The sequence below is a fragment of the Dendropsophus ebraccatus genome, chromosome 7 (assembly GCF_027789765.1).
Source record: "Dendropsophus ebraccatus isolate aDenEbr1 chromosome 7, aDenEbr1.pat, whole genome shotgun sequence".
Taxonomy (NCBI): domain Eukaryota; kingdom Metazoa; phylum Chordata; class Amphibia; order Anura; family Hylidae; genus Dendropsophus; species Dendropsophus ebraccatus.
This window is the reverse complement of record NC_091460.1, coordinates 42,624,920-42,646,873: the sequence shown is the minus strand read 5'-3', so window position 1 is coordinate 42,646,873 and position 21,954 is coordinate 42,624,920. Positions and strand designations below refer to the sequence as shown.

Below are 21,954 nucleotides of genomic sequence, written 5' to 3'. Positions count from 1 at the left end.
TCGCTGCAGTGTTTTGGGTGATCTCCCTGAGGTCAACCAGCGACCTTTTGCATCCACTTACTAGGCATTGCTGCCACTAGCCAGAAACCTACTCCACACTGATGAGGGGCAAATACTCCGAAACAGCTGTCTGTGGATGGATACCTTGCTCGGGTGGCTTCCTTGATTGGAGACATTCCTTGGCCTGGTTGTTCCTTCCCGGAGGAAGGTCTGGCTAGTTCACTGACGTCGAGACATGTGATGGTGTCTCTGCAGTTTTCTTTTGTATATTTGATTTCCCAGGGGACAATGCTCTAGAATACACTGATGTTGAGACACGTGATGGTGTCTCTGCAGTGTTTTGGGTGATCTCCCTGAGGTCAACCAGCGTCCTTTTGTTTAACACTAAAAAGGGAGAAGAGTCCTGGAACACCCTAATCCATGCCAAGAACTAATCTAAAAACAGATGAAAAAAACGGATGCATGTGTGTGCATCCGTTTTGATCCGTTTTTCCATTGTAAAAAAAAAAAACAGATCAAAACAGATCCCGTTTTTTTACGGACACAAAAACGTAGCTGACGCTACTTTTGTGTCCATTAGGGTATGTTCACATCTTGTTTTTGGCCCCACGTCGGACTACACATCAGGAATCAGTGAAAAAAGGATGCTGACGTGCAGCACGGTGTGTGGCCGAGGGCCACATGACGGCCACATTGACTTAAATGAGCAGGACGGAGTCATTATATGATTACGTTCTGCTCATTTTCCGGACGTGCACTGCTTTTGTGCAGGACTCAAAAGCATGGTCAACCACGCTTTTGAGTCCTGCACGAAAACAGTGTACGTCCGGCAAATGAGCAGAACGTAGTCACATAATGACTCCGTCCTGCTCATTAAAGTCAATGTGGCTGTCGGCCGCACAACGGGCTGCACTTCAGTATCCTTTTTTCACTGATTCATGAGGTGTAGCCCGACGTGGGGCCAAAAACGACATGTGAACATACCCTTAAAAAAACAAATCCGTTTTGATCCTTTTTTTTGCAATCGAAGTCAATGAAGAAACGGATAAAACGGATGCACACAAATGCATCTGTTTTTTTCATCCGTTTTTCATCCGTATTTTGCAAAAGAACGGATTGCAAAAACGCAGTGTGAACCTAGCCTTACTGTACTTCAAGACTGGGGGCCCAAAAAGTGTTTGAGAACCAAGAAAGAGTATTAGAACCAAAGCAAACTTTACTAGAAAATACTGTTTGAGTTCTGAGCAGTATGAGAACCGAGGTACACTGTATTAGACTAGAGAAAGAGAGTTATATCTGAAAAGAAAATGACCCTGCAAATTTGAACTAGATTGACGCACCAGACGGATTGACGCACTGGGTATAACCAACAGGATCCTTCTTTGGATTTGTAAAAACCCAATGCAGGTATTCCTATATAACATGCGATGACATCAGATGACAAATAGGCTATGACCACTGTATCATTCCTCGTACCTGATCATAGCTTACAAGAAGAAATGGGGGCAAAGATGCCCGCTGCTTATGTCGGCACAGAAAGAGGTTGGCCGCCCCACCCATATACACATTAGACACCCATTTATCTATCTGAAGGTAAGATACATTCCCTACTGTGCTCTTTGGTTTGTTATTTTATATATCGCTGTGCACCAAATGACATGGTTGGCTGACCATTACAAGCTTGTATTATGTTCTTGTTTTTTTGTTTTTTAATGGTTCTTTTGCTGTAAATGTGACAGTGTCACTGTCCTGTACTGTAATGATGATGTACAATTAGCTCTCACACCCTGCAAGGTGTCAAGTTGTAAACTATATTTCTTGTTCACGTAAAACCTCTAATAAAAATGATGTGTTAAAAAAAATGTATTGTGTCATAATGAGTATGAGTATACTACCCACGTTTCTTTGAAAATGAGAGAGGGTCTTTTTTCATTTCTTTCTCCGAAAAAAGACTTATTTTCGGGGTACGTGTTATTTTTTCCGTGTAGACCAATCACACATTATGCTCCATTACTTTCTTTTTACCTTTTTCTTTCTAGAGTAGGGCTTTTAGTTAAAGGGGAACTATCAGCAAGTTAGACTTATATATACTGCTGATAGCCCTGTAATGCACACAAGTCACAGAGGAGGAATGTATGTATCTTCCTCCTCAGTGCTGTTCCCGTGCAGTTAGTAGTTGAATCTATGGCCTGAAGCACCGTTAGGAGCACTGCCCTGCCCCCATCACACTGATCCAGCTTGCTCCTTCTAATGATAATCAATTGTGCCGGCGAGCCAGCTCAGCGCAATGGGGGCGGGACAGTGCTCCTAACAGTGTTCTGGGTCATGGATTCATCTACTAACTGCACGGGAACGGCATTGAGGAGGAAGATACAAACCTTCCTCCTTGCCACCCCGTGCACATTAGGGGGCTATCAGCAGGTCAAACTAGGGCTTATTTATGGGGTAGGTCTTATTTTTGGAAAAACAGGGTAGTATTCTGTGGGGCCTCATTTAAAGGAGATGGATTTCGTCACTGACTTGTGTTTTTGCATTATTTTTTAATCCCCTCCAGTAATCATTCAGGCAGATCTCTATCAGTTAATGATGAATATCACAGGCAGGTAAAATGCTGTACACAGGGTAATTACAATCATGGCACATTAACACCTTAGATGAGGAACTAGGGAAAAATATGTGTAAATGGTTAAGTAACTGGCTGAATGACAGGAAACAGAGAGTGGTCATTGATAGAACATACTCAGATTGGCTAATAGTCCCTTGTGGGGTACCGCAGGGGTCAGCATTGGGTCCACTTCTTTTAAATTTGTAAAGGTCAACTTGTAAAGAGTAGAATTTCCAATTTTGCAGATGATACTAAACTGGTTAAAATAATCACCACAGAGGAAGATAATATTTCAGAGGGATTTGGAGAAGCTGAAGGCTTGCGCAGATAAATGGCAAATAGAGATGAGCGAACCGGGTTCGGGTTCGAGTCGATCTGAACCCGAACGATCGGCATTTGATTAGTGGGGGCTGCTGAACTTGGATAAAGCTCTAAGGTTGTCTGGAAAACATGGATACAGCCAATGACAATATCCATGATTTCCACATAGCCTTAGGGCTTTATCCAAGTTCAGCAGCCACCGCTAATCAAATGCCAAAAGTTCGGGTTCGGATGGACTCGAGCATGCTCCAGGTTCGCTCATCTCTAATGGCAAATTACATTTAGGCTATGTTCACACAATGTAAAAAAAAGTGAACATTAATGTTCATGTTCATTAATTTTACTTTGTGGAAACAAAGCCATAATGCGGATAAATGTAAGGTTATGTACTTGGGCCGTAGAAATAATAAGTACAGTCGTGCTAAATAATAAAACACTGGGTAAAACTGTTTCTGAAAAGGACCTGGGGGTATTGTAGGACAGTAAACTCAACTTTAGTGATCAGTGCCAGGCAGCAGCTGCCAAGGCTAATAAGATAATGACATGCATCAAAAAGGCATAGATACTGAAGATGAGAACATAATTTTGCATACAGCAGCTGATAAGTACTGGAAGGCTTGAGATTTTTTAATAGAAGTAAATTACAAATCTCTGGCACTTCATGGCAGCAGTTGATTTGAAAGAAAAAAAATTTGGGTGAACTACCCCTTTAAGGACAGAGCCTGAAATGGCCTTAATGACAGAGACAAATTTTATGAATATGACCAGTGTCACTTTATTCATTAATAACTTTGGGATGCTTTTACCTATCCGGCTGATTCTGAGACTGTTTTCTCGTGACATATTGTTCTTTACATTCCTGGAAAATTGGAGTCGATACTCATAACGAATCTTTATGAAAAAAAACCAAATAACGTGAAAAAATGTGAAAAAATGCATTTTTCCAACTTTAAAACTTTTTTGCTTATACAGAAAGTGGTTATACCACATAAATTATATATTAAATAGCATTAGCAACATGTCTACTTTATGTTGGCGGCATTTATTAAACTATCTTTCATTTTTTTAGACAATAGGAAGCTTAAAACATTAGCAGCAAATTTCCAAATTTTCTGTAAAATTTCAAAATCAGATATTTTTAGGGACCTGTTCAGGTGGGGGCTAGGTTCACACTATGTATGTGTGCGGCTGTATTTTTTATGCGGCTGTAAATGTGCGGATGAAACTCCGGCCGTGGGAAAAAATAGACATGCGGCTCAAAACATACGGTCATTTACTTGGAAATCTGGTTCAACTAAAAATAACAAATAAAATCTTAAGAAAGTGATGCAAACACCTCTGGATGCATCTGGGAAAGCAGGGAAACAGTTTACATGAATTGCTATTACCGGGGTTTGCGATCCTCTGCACTAATGCCGATGTCTCTCATGGTTAATCTATTAAAATAATAAAACACATTTTCGATTAAATAAATTCAGTTTCGTTGTTCAATAATTTAATTCTAACGAATCCATCATTGTGCAATTAAATATACTGTCAAAAAATAAATATATATATAAATATACATTTATTTATATATATATTTATTTTAACAGTATATTTAATTGCAAAATGATGGATTTGTTAGAATTAAATTATTGAACAACGAAAGGGACTTTATTACAAAGAAAATGTGTTTTATTAATTTAATATATTAACTATTAGAGGCATCGGCATTCGGCATCATTGCCGGCTATTTTTGAAGTACTCCGTACGGACAGCCTGTCAGTCCACGGCCGGGTTTCCAGCCGCAAACAATGGTCTTGTTCATTTTTTACGGGTCCGTTTACGATCGGGCCGTAGATTCATACATAGTGTGCACTGTGCAGCCGTATATCCTATACTTTCCAGCGTACGCATGAACCACCAAAAATACCGCCGCACAATTACAGCCGCACAGTTACATAGTCTGAACCTGGCCTTAAAGTGTATTTGAAGGGCCTGTATGTTAGAAAGCCCCACAAAGCACCCCATTTCAGAAACTGCACCCCCCACACTGTGCAAAAGCATATCCAGAAAGTTTTTTAACCCTTTAGGGGAGTCACAGAAATAAAAGCTAAGTGTGTAAGAAATTTGAAAATTTTAATTTTCTGTGCAGAGATTTTATTGTAATCCAATATTTTTCATAATTATAAACTTATTACCAGAGAAATGCACCCCAAAATTGATTGCTCCGTTTCTGCAGTTTATAGAAATACCCCATATGTGGCCCTATTGCGCTATTTGACGCAACCACAAGCCTCAGATATAAAGGAGTGCCTAGTGAATTTCAACGCCTCCGTTATATTTGGTCATTTTTGACCGTACCACTTCAGGTTGGCAGAGGCTCTGGGGTGCCAAAACCTAAAAAACACCCCTAAAGGGACACCATTTAGAAAACTACACATCTCAAGGAATGTAACAAGGGGTGTGGTGAACATCTGGACCCCACAGGTGCTTCACAGATTTTCCGAACAATATGGCGTGAAAAAAGAAAAATTTATTTTTTACACTAAAACGTTGTTCTAGCCTTCAATTTTTCATTATCTTAAAGGGATAAGAGGAAAAAAAAGACACAAAATGTCCCACATGTGGCGATAAAGCGCCAAGGGGGCGCAGGACGAGCCTCCAAAGGGAAGAAGCGCCAATTGGCTTTTGGAAGCTGAATTTCACTTGAAAGGATTTCAAGGGCCATGTCACATTTACAGAGCCCTCGTGCTGCCAAGACACTGGAAACCCACCACAAGTGACCCAATTCTAAAAACTACACCCCTCAAGGAATCTAACAAGGGGTTCAGTGAGCATATGGACCCCACTGGTGACGGGCACAAATGTGGAACAATGTAACGTGAAAGGGAATATTTTAATTTTTTCACTTTCATGGCACAAATGTGCCCGTCATCAAGGGGTCCATATCCTCACTGCACCCCTTGTTAGATTCCTTGAGGGGTGTAGTTTCCAGAATGGGGTCACTTGTGGGGGGTTTTTAGTGTTTTTGCAGCACGAGGGCTCTGTAAATGCGACATGGCGTTCATGATCCATTCTAGCCAAATCCAACCTCCAAAATCCAAATGGCGCTCCTTCCCTTCGGAGGCTTGCCCTGCGCCCACATGGCGCTTTATGTCCACATGTGGGGTATTTACGGACTAAGGGGGAATTGCTCTACACATTTTGTTTTTTTTTCCTCTTTTAACCCCTTGTGAAAATGATAAATTCAAGGCTAAACCAACATTATAGTGTAAAAAATTTAATATTTCATTTTCACGCCACATTGTTCCACATTTGTGCCCGTCACCAGTGGGGTCCATATGTTCACTTCACCCCTTGTTACATTCCTTGAGGGGTGTAGTTTCCATAATGGGGTCACTTGTGGGGGGTTTCAACTGTCTTGGCAACAGAGGGGCCTTTTGAATGCAACATGGCCCCTCGAAATCCATTCCATCCAAATCCAGCCTTCAAAAACCAAATGGCGCTCCTTCCCTTCGGAGGCTTACCCTGCACCCGCATGGTGCTTTATGTCCACATGTGGGGTATTTCCGTACTCAGGGGAAATTGCGCTACACATTTAGTGTTTTTTTTTATCTTTTAGCCCCTTGTGAAAATGAAAAAATCATGACAAGATTAATGATTTAGAGTAAAAATTTTACAAAAATTACACTAAATGTTGGTCTAGCCTTGATTTTTTCCATTTCCACAAGGGGTTAAAAAAGAAAATGAACACAAAACGTGTAGGGTAGTTTCCCCTGAGTAAGAAAATACCCCACATGTGGACATAATGTGCCATATGGGCACAGGGCAAGCCACCAAAGGGACAGAGCGCCATTTAGAGGCTGGAATGGAGGATGGAGGCCAATACAAAGCTCCTGTGCTGCCAGGACAGTAGAAACCCCCGACAAGTGACCCCATTCTGGAAACTACACCCCATATGGAATCTAAGAAGGGGTGCAGTGAGCATATGGACCCCACTGGTGACGGGCACTTACGTAGAACATGTGCCGAGAAAATAAAAAATACCATTTTTTTCATTTTCACGTCCCAAATGTGGCCGTCACCAGGGGGCCATATCCCCGCTGCCCCCCTTGATAGATTCCTTATGGGGTGTAGTTTCCAGAATGGGGTCACTTGTGGGGGGTTTCTACTGACCTGGCAGCACAGAGGCTTTGTAATTGCATCATGGCAAGTCTCTAATGGGAATGGCGGCCATACCTATTTAGCTGGGGAAAAGGGACAATTATTAATTTATTTGGGGGTATTAGGCCAATTATTGGTTTATAAGGTTGAAAATTACAGGAGTCCATCAAACTCAATCTGTGTTGATCCAGAGGAAGGCAAAAAACCCTCGTGAGGCAGACGACAGTAGTCTCATCACAGGGGAAAAATTCCTTCCCGACTCCATAATGGCGATCAGAATAATCCCTGGATCAACGTGACCCCTGAAATAGGAATAAGGGTACGTCTAAGGGTACATGCACACTGCGGAATCGCGTGCATTCCACTGCTGGCACCCACCGGCAGAGTGATGCAGGCGTGCGTCTCCTTCCGTGTCATAGACTCCATTCTATGCACGGGCGGATTCCGCTCTCCGTCCAACGTGTTCATTCTTTGGATGGACGATGGAATCCGCCCATGCATAGATTGGAGTCTATGATACGGTGGAGACACTTGCCGCATTAGTCCGCCGGCGAGTGCCAGCTGCGGAATGCACAAAGGGTTATCCTTCGCCATTCCGCAGTGTGCACATACCCTAAATCTGTAAGTGTACCCTGAAGTACTCTCACAGAGTTTGTAGAATTTCATACCGTCATCTCTTATTGGGACGGTACTGGCGGAAAAGACGTGTCTGGGGGGCAGTGTACGCTACGCTACCCCCAGACATGTCAGTGGATGATGAGGATGAATGGAGGAAAGAAGGATCCCCCCCATTCATCCTCACTGGCTGTTTCGGTGTCGGAGGCAATAATAACGTATCCCTCTGACGCCGAAAACACCCTGGGGGCATTCTTTATACGGGGATTGGTATATGGGGTATGTAGTGGTGTAGTGTCAAACTTTATTCAATGTAGTGTAGTGTGGTGTAATGTAGTGTTTTTTACGTGTTTTTTTAGAGTAAGTATAAAAAAAAACCTACGCCAACAAAGGAGTTGCTGATAAATGCCGCACTAATGTGCGGCACTTATCAGCAGACCGTGGCAGTAGAATATAGAAAAAAAACACCCTAGGCCAAAAAGGAGGAGTTGCTGATTACCAGCGCACTTTCGTGCGATGCTGATCAACACTCAGCGGCGATAGGGTGCGGAAAATAGAAAAAAAAAATTGGAAAAAAAAAAAAAAAACTTTTTCTTCATTCTGAACATCCCTGTAGCTGCTGATAAGTGTATTACACATATCAGCCGCTAGAGGGCAGCAGAGCGCAACATCCGGAAAAAGACGAGGCTGGAGCCAAAAAAAGCCGATGGGGACCGCCGGAAATAGCCGAAGACCCGACGGAAAGACGGAGGACGCCGCGAACCCGGAAGACGCTGATCAGGACCCCGGGACAGGTGAGTAATGTACAATTACCTAGCTGAGGGGTCCAGAGCAGGTATTTACTATTTTTGTGGACTCTGATCGGGCCGGTGGCACCGTGACCACCATTACTTTTTACAGTAATGGCGGTCGGTGCCGTCCTTGGACAGCACCGACCGACATTTTTTCCGGGTCATCGGTGAAAGGTTCCAATCACCGCTATTGGCTGATCTGAATTGATCAGCCAATAGCGGCGATCTTAAGCACGGGGGGTGTTAACCACCCCCCGTGCCGAGAAGCTAAGATGGCCTGCTATGATTTATAGCAGGCCATCTTCCCCGATTGCTGTGTGCGAACACACAGCGATCGGGGAAACATCGGGCGTAAATTTACGCCCTGATGCCTTAAGTACCAGGGCGCGAGGGCGTAAATTTACGCCCGATGTCGTTAAGGGGTTAAATTAGTTCAAGGGAGGCCTGGATGCTTTTCTTGAAAAACATAATATAACAAGTTATGGACACTCAATTACATGTGGTAGGACGCTGATCCAGGGATTATTCTGATTGCCATTGGAGTCAGGAAGGAATTTTCTCCCTGTGATGGGGCAATTGTCATCTGCCTCATGAGGGGTTTTGCCTTCCTCTGGATCAACACAGCAGATATAGATATAGGTTGAACTTGATGGGCTCTTGACTTCTTTCAATCTTATTAACTATGTAACTATGTAATTAGATGCCATGGACAACAGTGACCACGGAAGCTAAACAATTAGAGAGATTAGACACAAGTTACAAATGATGTCTGTATATTATAGATTGCAATTAAAAAAAATCGCATTTTCAAGTCCCCAAGTAGGATTTTTTGAACATTTGAAAAAAAAGTTGAATAAAATGTGGAAAAAATATGAAAAATTAAACATTTCTAAAGTATAAAATGATCCTGTTCTTTAACCTGCATGCTGATAAAAAGGCCGGATTTGCTGTTTTTGGATCGTCCTGCCTGATCAACTCAATCTCAATTTCCCAATGGACATGAAATTGGTGAGATTTTTTGTGATGTTTGTATGATCCTTTTTTCTTTTCAATAGAGAAATCTTGTGTTTGCATTGTGGTAATCCCACAATTATATTGAGACTATGGGAAAAAAGTGTTAACCCTGCACTTGACAGTGAAGCTGAAGTTGATCACTAGGCTGCTTCACATCTATTAAGATAAGTTTTTATTCATGAACAAAAATATTTCACAAAGTTTACGATAGTAATAAAAACTCTGCTGGTTTACATGAAAATAATTCTGGCTTTTTTCTCCTTTTTAATGAAAAATCCTTGAGTCACACAAGCAAAGACTCAACAGAGAAAATGCAACCAGAAGACCCTCACACTTAAAAATACTATTGAAAAAAAAAAAAACATAAAAAAGGCTACTGTTATTTTAGGCATTTTTTAAATGGCATTAAAAAAAAAATCTATAAAGGAGAACCTAGGAAGGAATTCTTGACAATATAGTTACTTTTAGCCGACAGTCACACAGCAATTTTACAGTCAATATTTTACATTGATATTTTTTAGCCAAAACCAGGAGCAGCACATCTTTTCATTATATTTTTCCTCTGTAGTTTTTTTTCCCAGGTTTAGCATACAAATACAGTAACTTAAAGGAAACCTGTCATCCCCCCCCCCCCCCCGTGTCGGGGCAGACCCGGCCGACCCCCCGGTGGAGACCCTTATACTTACCCAGTGCATGAAGTCCCGCTCCTGGACCCGCTCTTGCTGCCGAGATATCGTCATCGAAAGTCTAGCGCGTGCTCATCCCAGATGAGTCCGATGCTCATAGAGAATGACGGCTCCATTCATTCTCTATGAGCGTCAGACTAATCTCTGGGCTTCCAACGGCGATATCTCGGCAACAGTTGCAGGTCCAGGAGTGGTACTTCGCGCACGGGGTAAGTATAAGGGTCTCCAGCGGGGAGTTTGCCGGGCTCTGCCCCAGCATGGGGGTGACAGGTCCTCTTTAAATAGTCTTATTATAAAGCAGGGGTAGGGAACCTTGGCTTTAGGTTTGGCTGTCCAGGTATGATGGGATTGTAGTTTTGCAACAGCTGGAAAGCCAAGGTTCCCTACCCCTGGTATAAAGGATCTTACACAAGCGGACAGCCTGCAGCATGTGAGCCTTGATTTTTGTGATCAGTGCTGGTTTCCTGCGCCTTCGCAAGGCATGATTATTGGTTAATTCAAGTGGCCAATGCAAGGCCCCATTGTCAGCCCCATATGACCTGTTTACACAAAGTGATGTGTAACCGACAAAGATGCATGAAAAGGTACCTATCATTTAAACAAACTTCTGACTTTTTATAGTGATATGTCAAAAGTTTGTATCGGTCGGGGTTCGGATGCTGAGATCCCTCCCCTACCAATCGTTAGAATGAAGGGGCAGACGTGCGCAGCACCACACACTCTGCCCCTTCATCTCCATCTCACTGCTAAAGTAGCAGTCAACGGAATTATAATGGAGCCCTAAAGAATTTTGGGTAATCACTGCACGGGAAGTTCCATAGGGCTCCATTATAATTCTGTCCACTGTTACTTTAACAGTGAGACAGAGATGAAGAGGCAGAGCGTGCTCTGCCCCTTCAATCTAGTGACCGGAGAGGTTCTCAGCACCCGGTCCCCGACTGATACAAACTTCTGACATGTCATAGTTTGGATCTTCTATGCAGCACATTTTAGTGTACCTATCAGTTAAACAAACAGCTGACAAATTTGTTGGTGTATAACTGGCCCTTTTACATGAACCGGTTTTCGTCTTCACAATGGAGACATTTTAGAGTCTGCTCCCTGCCTAACTATGCTTCTTATGACCCAGGTCATCAGAAGGGCAGTCCGGAAGGGACTTGGGCTCATAATATAAATAAGCCTGCATAGGATCGACCTCAGTTTTTATTAGGATCAAAATACAGGTGATTGGGTCAAGTTTATCCATGTAAGTATATATAGAAAACTCTAGATCCAGTTCCCCGGGGACATCAGTACCTCTACACCAGCCCAGGAAAAAGGTCTGTTTGTAGCCCAGCAAATCCAAGGAAAACGTAGGAATCTACTGAACAGAGGATAAACTCTTGAGTCATCATTAAAATTGCTGTTTAAAACACATTGCCTGTTCCTCCATGTGGCAACTATTGATACGGTAGGTACCATAGGTACGGTACTTGTGAATAAGGTTTGACTGAATTCCTACCTTTTCCTTTGACTTATGTAAACTGGTTGCAGAGTGTCTTAAACTAGTTGCAGAGTACAGTAGAAAATCTGCCTAGTAGACCATTGGGTTTGTGAAACCTCTGTGACTCAAAGGGTTTCTTATTGATATGAGTAAGTTTAAAGGGGTTATCCAGAATTAGAGTTAAAAAAACAAACAAACAAAAAAAAAAACATCCCTACTTTCTTTCAAAAACAGCACCACCCCCTGTCCTCAGGCTGGATGTGGTATTACAATTTTGCTTTTTGACTTTAATGGAACTGGGCTGCAATACTGCCACGCAAACTGTGGACTAGAGTGGCGCTGTTTCTGGAAGAAGTCAGCTGTGTTTTTCTAATCAATGCAAGTCACTATGGTCCCTGACAATAAAATGCATGTTTTTCTTTTATTTTATACACTGGGCTCCCATCCTAATGACTCCAGAAGCAGCTGCCTGCTCTGCCAATTCCTCATTCTGAACCTCGTGATCCATTTAATACAGTGTTCACCCATGAGACATCCATAACAATAGACTCACCATTTTATATGCCTCAAATATATAACAATTCCAAGTAACAAGTAGGTTTCTAAAAAAAAGAATCTTGACACACCCAGCAGGTATACACTTAATATATTACAATGATGTATCAGTCACAGTACTTGTAGTAAGTTACAGGATTAACAACTCATACACCAGGCCGGAGGTAAAGCATCTGCCTTACCTGACTGATGTGATGAAGCACTCTCCAGGGAAACTTGCGATGTGGTAGAGCTGGTTCATGTGTTCTGAGCAATTTCTGTGTTTGATCCCTGTTAAATAGGTTTGTCCAGTGATGTCAGCTGTAAGGCGTCACTTACATTAGGATAGGATTGCATGGAGGAGCGAGAAACAAATGGATTCTAGTGAATATTAAAAAAAAACACTTACTGTTGTGAAATACATATGAATAAACATAATATACCGAATGTATATATAGAAAAGAGTAAAAGGATACTGCAAGATTAGTACGAGTTTTGAAACCCTTTTTCTGTAGCTAAGAACATTTACTGTAGCTCACACGTAAGTAAGGCTGGTGTTTTGTACAGCAGAATAAGAAAATAAAAAATTATGAACAATTAACTCAAATCTAATTTTTTTTTCTAAAATAAATGACAGTTATTAACCCCTTCATGTCACAGCCAATTTTCAGTTTTGCACTTTAGTTTTTTCCTCCTCGTCTTTTTTTTTTTCTGACACCCATTGGTGTTTGTAATGACACCATTTTTGTCATAGAAAAAAAAAAGAAGCAGCTATTTTTCAAACTTTGGGGTAACATTATTTTTACATGGTAAAAATTAGATGTTAAATATGTTCCTCAAGTCAATACGATTAAAGTGATAAAAAAATGGTTGAAATTGTTCTATTCTGGGCCTTATAACATTATAAATTTTGTAGGCTATTTGAGAGCTCATTTCTTGCACTATGACTCGTAGTTTTTATTGGTACCTCACTTGCCAATATGTTACTTTTTGATCACTTTTTATAATTTTTTTTCTGCGATGTGACCAAAAATCAGCTATTTTGCACCATGGTGGTCTTTTTTACTTGTTTACTGTGCAAGATTAGGAATAAGATAATTTAATAGTTTTGGCAATTCCGCATGTGGAAATATTAAATATGGTTATTATTTTTTTGTTTACAGCTTTAAAAAAAATAGGAAAAGGGTAATGATTTAAACTTTTATTATGGGATGGATTTATCCCCTCTAGGGGACTTCTATGAGCAATACCATGATTCCTTATAGAGATCAATGCAGTATCTATGTACTACATTTATGTAGCAGTCAATCACTAAACTATAGCAGTAATGTCTTTACATTGGATCTGTTTTCCGCTTTTGCATTGTGGAGAGTCAATCCAGCCACTGCACCACCACAAGTGGAGGATTTGGGACTTATGGGACCAGAAGTCCCAGCCCAGCCCATATCAGACAGCTGACAGGCGGTAGCAGCCGTCAGTCAGCTGATTACAAATGGAAAACACCTGGTGCCCATCGGCCAGGGTTGGTGAGGCCCCAGCTGCAGCTACATCAGAAGAAAGCCCCACTGCGCCAGTTGTCAGGGAAGCCGTCAGCAAGGGGCCGGTCAAGACAGACTGTTATATTCTTTACTGTACTTTTAAGAAGATTACTACAGTAAAGTTTTGCATTTGTTTAAGAGATTGCTGGACTCCTCATACTACTCCTACAGACTGTCCAGAAGTGTGTGTTGGTATACCCAGGGGTGGGCGCATACCACTCCTGGCCACCATGATAAGTACCATCTTGCCTTAGCTAATTCCACCTAGATCCCCTTGGTCACCACATATGCAGGGGAGGACATTAGATGCTTAGGATCAGAGGATCTGTCCAGTGTATTTAGATGTGATGAGTATTACTGAGGTCACATACTGTACCAGCCCTCTGTAATGTGATCCCATAACATATGACATTCAAGATCAGTGGTAACACTTCCTACAAGGCCAGCTGGATTGTTCTAGATCCTTTTACTTTTAACTAGCTTGACTATAGACATCGTCTCTGATTTCATCTCCCAACAAGAAGGGCTGGTGTGACCTTGAGTCTATAGTAGTACGGCTGGAATACAAGCTGTTGAGGATCCTAGAAAGAACATGACTTATGTAAACAAAAGAACAAGAAATCATACTGGATATTAGGTATGACGCATCTTTGATATACTGACTCATACATTCCGGAAAAAAAAAATTAAAAACCATTTTATCATATCCCAATAAAAATTAGATTTTGGGGTCTTTTTACTTACATTTTTCTTGTTACATGGCACTTGAACCTCCTTCGATATTTCATATAACACACTGCACTGTACACTGTATTATACTGTATTTGGTTGTTATTGTCTCTGGTAAGGTCGAAAAAGTCTTCTGTACATAGTTTGCCTTAGCAACCCTTTGGCCCAAACATAACTACACAACTACCCCAAGACATGAAGGGAATTAAAAGAAATTTGTAAGAAATCATACACAGTAAAAGACCAGCGTATCGCATGTCGTGTCATTTATTCATGGGCACAGATCTACTTAAAAATTTACAATGAAGCAGCAAATTTTAATCATAGATAAAACTTCAAAACTTTATTTTTTCAAGGCAGTTAAAAAAAAATCCTATTTAGAACCAACACATTTCAAATGCAAAGTGTACTTACTCAGGGCACAGTGTCTATTTTAATTGCTTTGAAGTGTTTCTATGCTGGATAAAGATTAATTTATGAGTTAAATTTTTTAGCTTTTTTACTGTAAGCTTATGTCATCAAAAAGCAACACTGATGTGTCCTAGATACCGTCAGTGGCCCAATGTCAGACTAAGACAAACCTACATTTCAAAGCAAAAAAATCCTATCTATAGTGTGGGGTCTGTCCCACTTAGGTTACCTTACTGTCGTGGGATGATACACTTGATCAAATGGTATGCTAAGAAAAAATATACAATTAGAGATGGGTGAACCCTGAGAATGCTCGGTTTGCCCAAACCTGAACGCTAAGCATTTGATTACCAGTGGCTGAAGAAGTTGGATGCTGCACTATGGAGTCCTGGAAAACATGGATACAACCTAAGAATGCATCCATGTGTTCCAGGAAGCCCTAGGGCTGCAACCAACTTCCTTAGCCACCAGTAATCAAATCTCTAGTAAAAAAATATCTGTACTATGTATATATTATTATGCGTATTTATAATAGTTATATTGGATATGCTGGCCAACTTTTTTGTTTTTATGTCTCTGTGACATGTCAAAAGTTTTTCTTCGTTTCAATAATGTTTTTAAAAAAAATTCACATTAGTCAATCATATACAGTTGTGGCGACATGCCATGATAATGAGTCAGAATATAAAATAGGGCAAAATAGAACAAATAACACATGTCACACACACCGAAAAGATGAAGACCGAATGAGGAAGAGTCCGACACATTGCATGGATATTGTAACAATATGTATATGCTGTGTATGTGCAGTGGCCCAGAACAGGCTATCTGTTCACTAGTTTGTATCTACCTCTTTATTATAACTAGTCTTGTTCTGGGAAGGCTGTGGTCCACTGCAACTGTGTGTTGTGTAAGCCCCTGCAGTATTCAGGTTTTGTCATTACACCCATGTCCCATGTATATTTCACTGTATATGCCTAATGGTGATAATGCAAAGGCTGGTGATCACGTGAACGTGCCCTGTTGCCATGGTACCCCCAATAGCCGTCGAGCTTTGGCTGGGGGATACCATGTGATACCATGTGTACCTTAGTCTATTCCCTACCACAGAGGGGATAGGTTGTGTGTGTGACTGCTCTTCACCTTCAGAAGAGGAGCCTCGGTGTGCTCTGCTGCTACAGTCCACTGACTGTGTTCCTGCCTCAAGTCTCAAGATCCTCATCTGGGTGCCGTTCTTCAGTCATTCCTCTCATCATCTTCTCTAATCATCAACAGCAAGTATTCATCTCAGTTCCATTCCACCCAGCATCTCTTCCTTAGTACCACTACTACTACCCTTATCATCCGGCATGCTCACCTACAGCCTTTTGCAGCATCCCCCATTACTCTGCTTTATTTAAGATTGCCTTATTCCCGGTTGCATCCAGAGAGACTGTTGCTGTTAGTTACCACCGTTACAATAAATATACAACTACCGTTGTTACTGAACCCTGGCATTGGTGTATTAATCAGTGCTCCGACTAGGAACAACAAAGAATCGCATGCCCAGCCTCCGCATGGTCAGGAGCCCGGTTCTCAGCTGTGTTGCGCTCGTGCCAAAACCGTGATAGTCCTCTGCTCAGCAGCTGCCCCGGTTCCTGCCAGTAACTACTCCTATTAGCGGAGTGGCCCCTAGGGGCCCAGGCATCGCATATGGCCTCTAGGGGTCTCACTACGTATATTGTTCATATTGTTCAACTGTATTGTCGGTTGGGGTTCAGTAGTTTACCACATATGTAATGGCAGCTAACGTGCACTGAATAAAATGTCTGCTACTCACTACACTGGCTGAGCCTCTGGATAAAGCACCATCTAACAGAACAGCTACAATGTCCTGAGTTCCGTATCACCCAAAAATGCATTAGGCCATATTCACATGGTATAAGACATCGGCTGACCGGATGATCTTTAGTGCCGCTGAATTCAGATGCGGGCGCATGCGGGATCATTCCCTGCTGCATACTATGGAGCATGCGGCCGGAGCCACACGTTCCATTGTGCGAACTGACAGGATTTTCTGCGGCTGCTATTCATTGAATAGCGGCCGCAGAAAACTGACATGACAGTTTCCTGCGGCGCCGCTAGGGATACCGGCAGGAGTGTATACTATGTGTATACACTCCGGCCGGGATTCCTTAGAAGGCAGCACTACGTAAGCTAACAACGGCCGTGATTACTTCGTAGCTTACGTAGTGTGAACAAAGCCTTATAGTGGTTGTAACCCATTTGGACATTCTGGGTTAAGCCCAGGAAACTAAACGGAGGTGCGGGGGGGGTTCAGAGTGGAAATTCTGCGCCGATTCCATAGTGTGAACGGCGAGTTGTATTATTCCCTATTGCCACAATCTCTTCAAAATCATGGCTTTGCCTGATAAGGCCTAACACTTCACCCAATTTAGGAGTTTGTAGTTTTTTCCAGTATCTGATTAATACCAGTTTAGCTGAAATAAAAACTTTACAGACAAGTTGCCTAACCGCTGAATTGGCGACACCATTCCGGACATCGTTGCTGGATCTAACTGCACCCACAGCACGGACTTCAGACGGGTGAGAGGTGTCTGACACCAAACCTTAACTGCCATTAACAAACATTACTCTGTGACAAACGTTACTCTGTGGAGACATCTGTTACCTTCCCTTAGATGCCGACCATCTCCTACAGATACTGAGAGCCGCAACGATCTCTCAGAAGATATACATTGTATCACCGATACACATACAAATAATACTACGACGTTCTGCTAATCGGAACACAATCCATCTCTAATATAGAGAAAAGGACCAATTATCTAAAGCTACCAATTATTATATGCTGCTAAGTAAATATACTACTTTATTATCACGCATAGCGGATGAATGAGATAAAAACCTATGAACTGTTATCTAATCAATTTTAAAGACTATCCCGATTATTGATCCCTAGCATATACATTTTTCCCTCTTATTGGACCCCAACCTATTTTGGATCTTTTTATTTGGACTCTGTATTTGTACAGTAATATATGGACCCTTTTATTTTTATTTTTAATTTATTTTATTGATACAGTATTTTCACCTTACCTATGTGTATTTTTATTTTTGTTGACACACTATAACATTTACAGATTCTCTCAAGTTGCCTAACCTTGCCCTGGAATTGTTCTATTCCGAGCATTAGTAGCAACAATTGTGGATTGAGGTGAACCGGTACCTTCCGGACATCAGAGAATAATACTAAGACTTTGCGCCAAAATTCGGCAATGATTGGACAGTCCTACAGTACATCTAAAAGTTTTTCTTAATGAGGATGCCAATTTAAAGATTCCCAACAAGCATGATACCCTACAAGCAATGGACTATGCAAAATGAATGTTCTCTATATATCCACAAACAATAAGCAGGTAAGCTTATCATACATAATAGAAAAATGACTTGGATGCTGGTTGTGTCAAATCAAAGAAGTTACATATTAAGTAGTTGTGAGCAGAAACCTGGAAAGGCAACGTCAGTAGATTTTTCTACAGTGTTTAATACTGTGCCTCACATATATGCAAGATTTATCAAACATGGTGTAAAGTGAAACTGGCCCAGTTGCCCCTAGCAACCAATCAGATTCCACTTTTCATTTTTTAAAAGAGTCTGTGAGGAATGAAAGGTGGAATCTGATTGGTTGCTAGGGGTAACTGAGCCAGTTTCACTTTACACCATGTTTGATAAATCCCCCCCAAAGTTTTCATTGCCCAGTGGATTCATTTTTATTTTTATAGCATCTTTTCCCCGTGTGAACATACTCTTAAAGGGGTTGGCCACATGATAGTAAAATAGTTCAGTGTACAGTATTAGTAAGTGCACTTACTGACAGCAGCTCCCTGTGTACCTCACAGACCTAAAATCCGACTCCACTCCTCCAGGCTGCCCTGCTCTGTGGTAAGTGTGTCCATAAGATGGCCGACATAGAGGTGCAAGTGACCATGCCCCGCCCTCTGTGTCCACCACTGAGCCTGTATATGTTTATGGAGGACATTGGGGGCAGGGCATGGTCACATGCTCCTCCATGTCAGCCATTTTATGGACAGACTCACCACAGAGCAGGACAGCACAGCCTGGAGGAGGGGAGTCTGATATTAGCTCTATGAGGTACACAGGGAGCTGATGTCAGTATATACAGTGAGTACACTTACTAGTACTGTACACTGAGCAATTTTACTATTAAGTGGCCAACCCTTTAATGTTTTTAAATTGTACATATGTTAGACTGTACAGAATGTCTGACTACAGGGTGATCTAAATAAATTGGTAAAATGGGTACCAAAATGACAGATTAGGTTTAGTGTTGATAAGTGTACACAGTCAGGCAAATATATGCATGTTATTTATACCCTGAATGGATAATTATACTAGTCAAGAACTAGCAGGGAGAGAAGCGCATGACTGAGCACTTCTCTCTTCGCGAAAAGACTTACATTGGGAGTTCCTCTCGATTACGTGGCATGGAGAGAAAAGAGATCATTCTAACAACCTGATTAAGTCTGATCACTCAAAATCCAATAGATTAAAACATTTGATATGTCTCTATGCAGGGCCGATTCTGGGGTCTGTGCCGCCTGAGGCGAACCTCAGGCCGCCGCCCCCCTCACTGGCACTCGAACAACCCCCCACCCCCCCGCGCGCGCCCGCGGCAAGCCCACCACCAACATACACTACCGCCCCCACCTCCCTGGAACAGCCAGGGGCCGCGGCCGCCGGACCTCTTCAAGGCGGATCTGCCCCTTTAAAAGCAGGGGGCTCCGCTACCACTACCTGTTCTAACCAGTCCATTGAGCTTCCGGGACAGGTCACCTGATGCACGCCGGCCCCGTAAGCTCACAGCTCCAGCCCTGTGCGCCGCACCTCTCTATTCTCCTGCTCGGTGGCATACATGTAACAGCTGACCGCACAGGACCGCGGGAGAGGTGCGGCGCACGGGGCTGGACCGGTGAGCTTACGGGGCCGGCGTGCATCAGGTGACCTGTCCCGGAAGCTCAATGGACTGGTTAGAACAGCTAGTGGTAGCGGAGCCCCCTGCTTTTAAAGGGGCAGATCCGCCTTGAAGAGCTCCGGCGGCCGCATCCCCTGGGTGTTCCAGGGAGGTGGGGGCGGTAGTGTATGTTCTGGAGGGGCCCGGCAGGCGGCCCTACAACTGATAATCTGGGCGGCCCAGTGCCGCCCCCTGCAGGACCGCAAAATCTGCCGCCTGAGGCGGAATACTCATTCCGCCTCATGGCAGAAGCGGGCCTGTCTCTATGGCATGATGAAAGTATTTTAATTAAACAGTTATCATTTAATGGCTGAAAAATACAAATTTTTTTAGTAATTGGACAGAAAAGAAGCATGTCATATCATATTACCACTGAAAAATTATGTGTGTGCACTAATGGCTGTTTAAAAAGGAATTATCAGCAGGTTAGATCAATCCAATCTGCTGATAGCTTCCTATTGTGCAAAGTATATATCTTACCTTCATCCTTGGCGCCATTCCTGCGCAGTCGTTAATGTAATCGTGTCTCCAGTAAAACCGTTAGGAGCACCTAGAGCACCGATCCGCTGCATTGATAATTATTAGAAGGGGCGGGCCAGATGGGGGGAATCATCACTCTGAGGGAGGTGCAGTGCTCTTATCAGCCTTACTGCAGACAAGATTACATTGACAAATGCACAGGAACAGTGCAGAGCAAGAAGGTAAGAGACATACGCCCTATGCACAATAGGGAGCTCGCAGCAGGTTAGCTTCATCTAACCAGGTAAAAGTTCCCCTTTAACAATTTAAAGCGACTCTGTACCCACAATTTGACCCCCCAAACCGCTTGTACCTTCAGATAGCTGCTTTTAATCCAAGATCTGTCCTGAGGTCCGTTCTGCAGGTAATGCAATGTTTCTAGATGTAGAGAAATGCATGTGGCTGAAACCAGACTCCTATTTCCTCCCCAGTAGTCATGTGCTGTTACCAAGATTATTGACCATACGCCTATTGGTAACCGCATGAGGGTCTGGTGTCAGCTGCAAGTGGGGACGTACAGTAAATGTGGGAACGTGGGCTAAAGGTACAAACACACTGGGCGTATCCGCTGCAGATCTCTGTTCTGTACTCTCTATGGGCACAGAAACTTGCAGCGGGATGAACATCGCGGTGCGAGTATGTCAGCAGCCCGCCCTGTTAACCCCCGGGCGGCTGGAGCGTATGCTTCACCCTCTTCACGCTCCAGCTTGCTTCGGGGGTTCCCGGCACGACCCGCTCGGCCAATCAGTGCGCTGCCCCGCCGCAGCGCACTGAATGATTGAGCGGGATGTAAAGACGCTGGGAGCCCCGAAGCAAGCCGGAGCAGGGGAAGTGTACGGAGTGTAGCGGCCGGGGGTTAACGAGGCAGGCTGTTGACATACTCGCAGCGCGATGTCCATCCCCCTGCGAGTTTGTCTGCCTATAGAGAGTACAGAACAGAGATCCGCAGCGGATCTCGCTGCAAATTCGCAGCAAGAAATCTGCTGTTGATACGTCCAGTGTGTTTGTATCCTAAGACTGATCAGATATCAATATGATGTTCAGAAACTAAAAAATCATGATGCTAATTGGTGAGTGAAGATGGGGCATCTTAAGGTTTAGTGCCTAGGGCAGCAGCAGCTGTTAATACGGCCCTGATCACCTGAACAAAGCACAGGTGCCTTAAAGATCCAGCTCATGTGCAGTGTTCACACAGGTGATGAATAGGAGAAATTATTTTAGGGTCATTCCTAATGATGAGGAGGGCGGGGAGGAGGAATGGAGGGTTCTCCTAGGACATTGATACTCTAGGCCACGCCAATTTGACAAAGGGCTGCAAGTTTAAAAGTTGTTTTTAGGACAATAACCCCAGGACAGATCTTGGAATAAAAGCAGCCATCTGATTATGGATACAGTGTGGCTTTAACTCAATGAAACTTAGAAAAAGAAAAAAAAAAGACAATTTTTTTATTTATTTATTTATTTTTTTTACAATGTTTGAACATTAGACATTCCATTTCCAATGGAATAAATTCTTGTGAAAAT

The 21,954-nt window shown here is 42.7% G+C and overlaps 1 protein-coding gene across 2 annotated transcripts in view; it reads right to left on the bottom strand.

Annotated features, from left to right (window-relative positions):
• The window catches only part of LOC138796767 (proton channel OTOP1-like), a 65,631-nt gene extending 46,805 nt beyond the window's left edge, over positions 1 to 18,826 (bottom strand). Inside the window, exons 1-3 of one of the 2 annotated variants that reach the window (XM_069976440.1) lie at positions 18,751 to 18,826; positions 12,402 to 12,579; positions 3,733 to 3,817 (exon numbers count right to left, since the gene is read on the bottom strand). The gene's annotated coding sequence lies outside the window, so the exon portion shown is untranslated. The remainder of the gene's footprint in view (positions 1 to 3,732; positions 3,818 to 12,401; positions 12,580 to 18,750) is intronic. The other variant, XM_069976441.1, reaches the window with a different exon arrangement.
• Between the last annotated feature and the right edge of the window lie 3,128 nt (positions 18,827 to 21,954).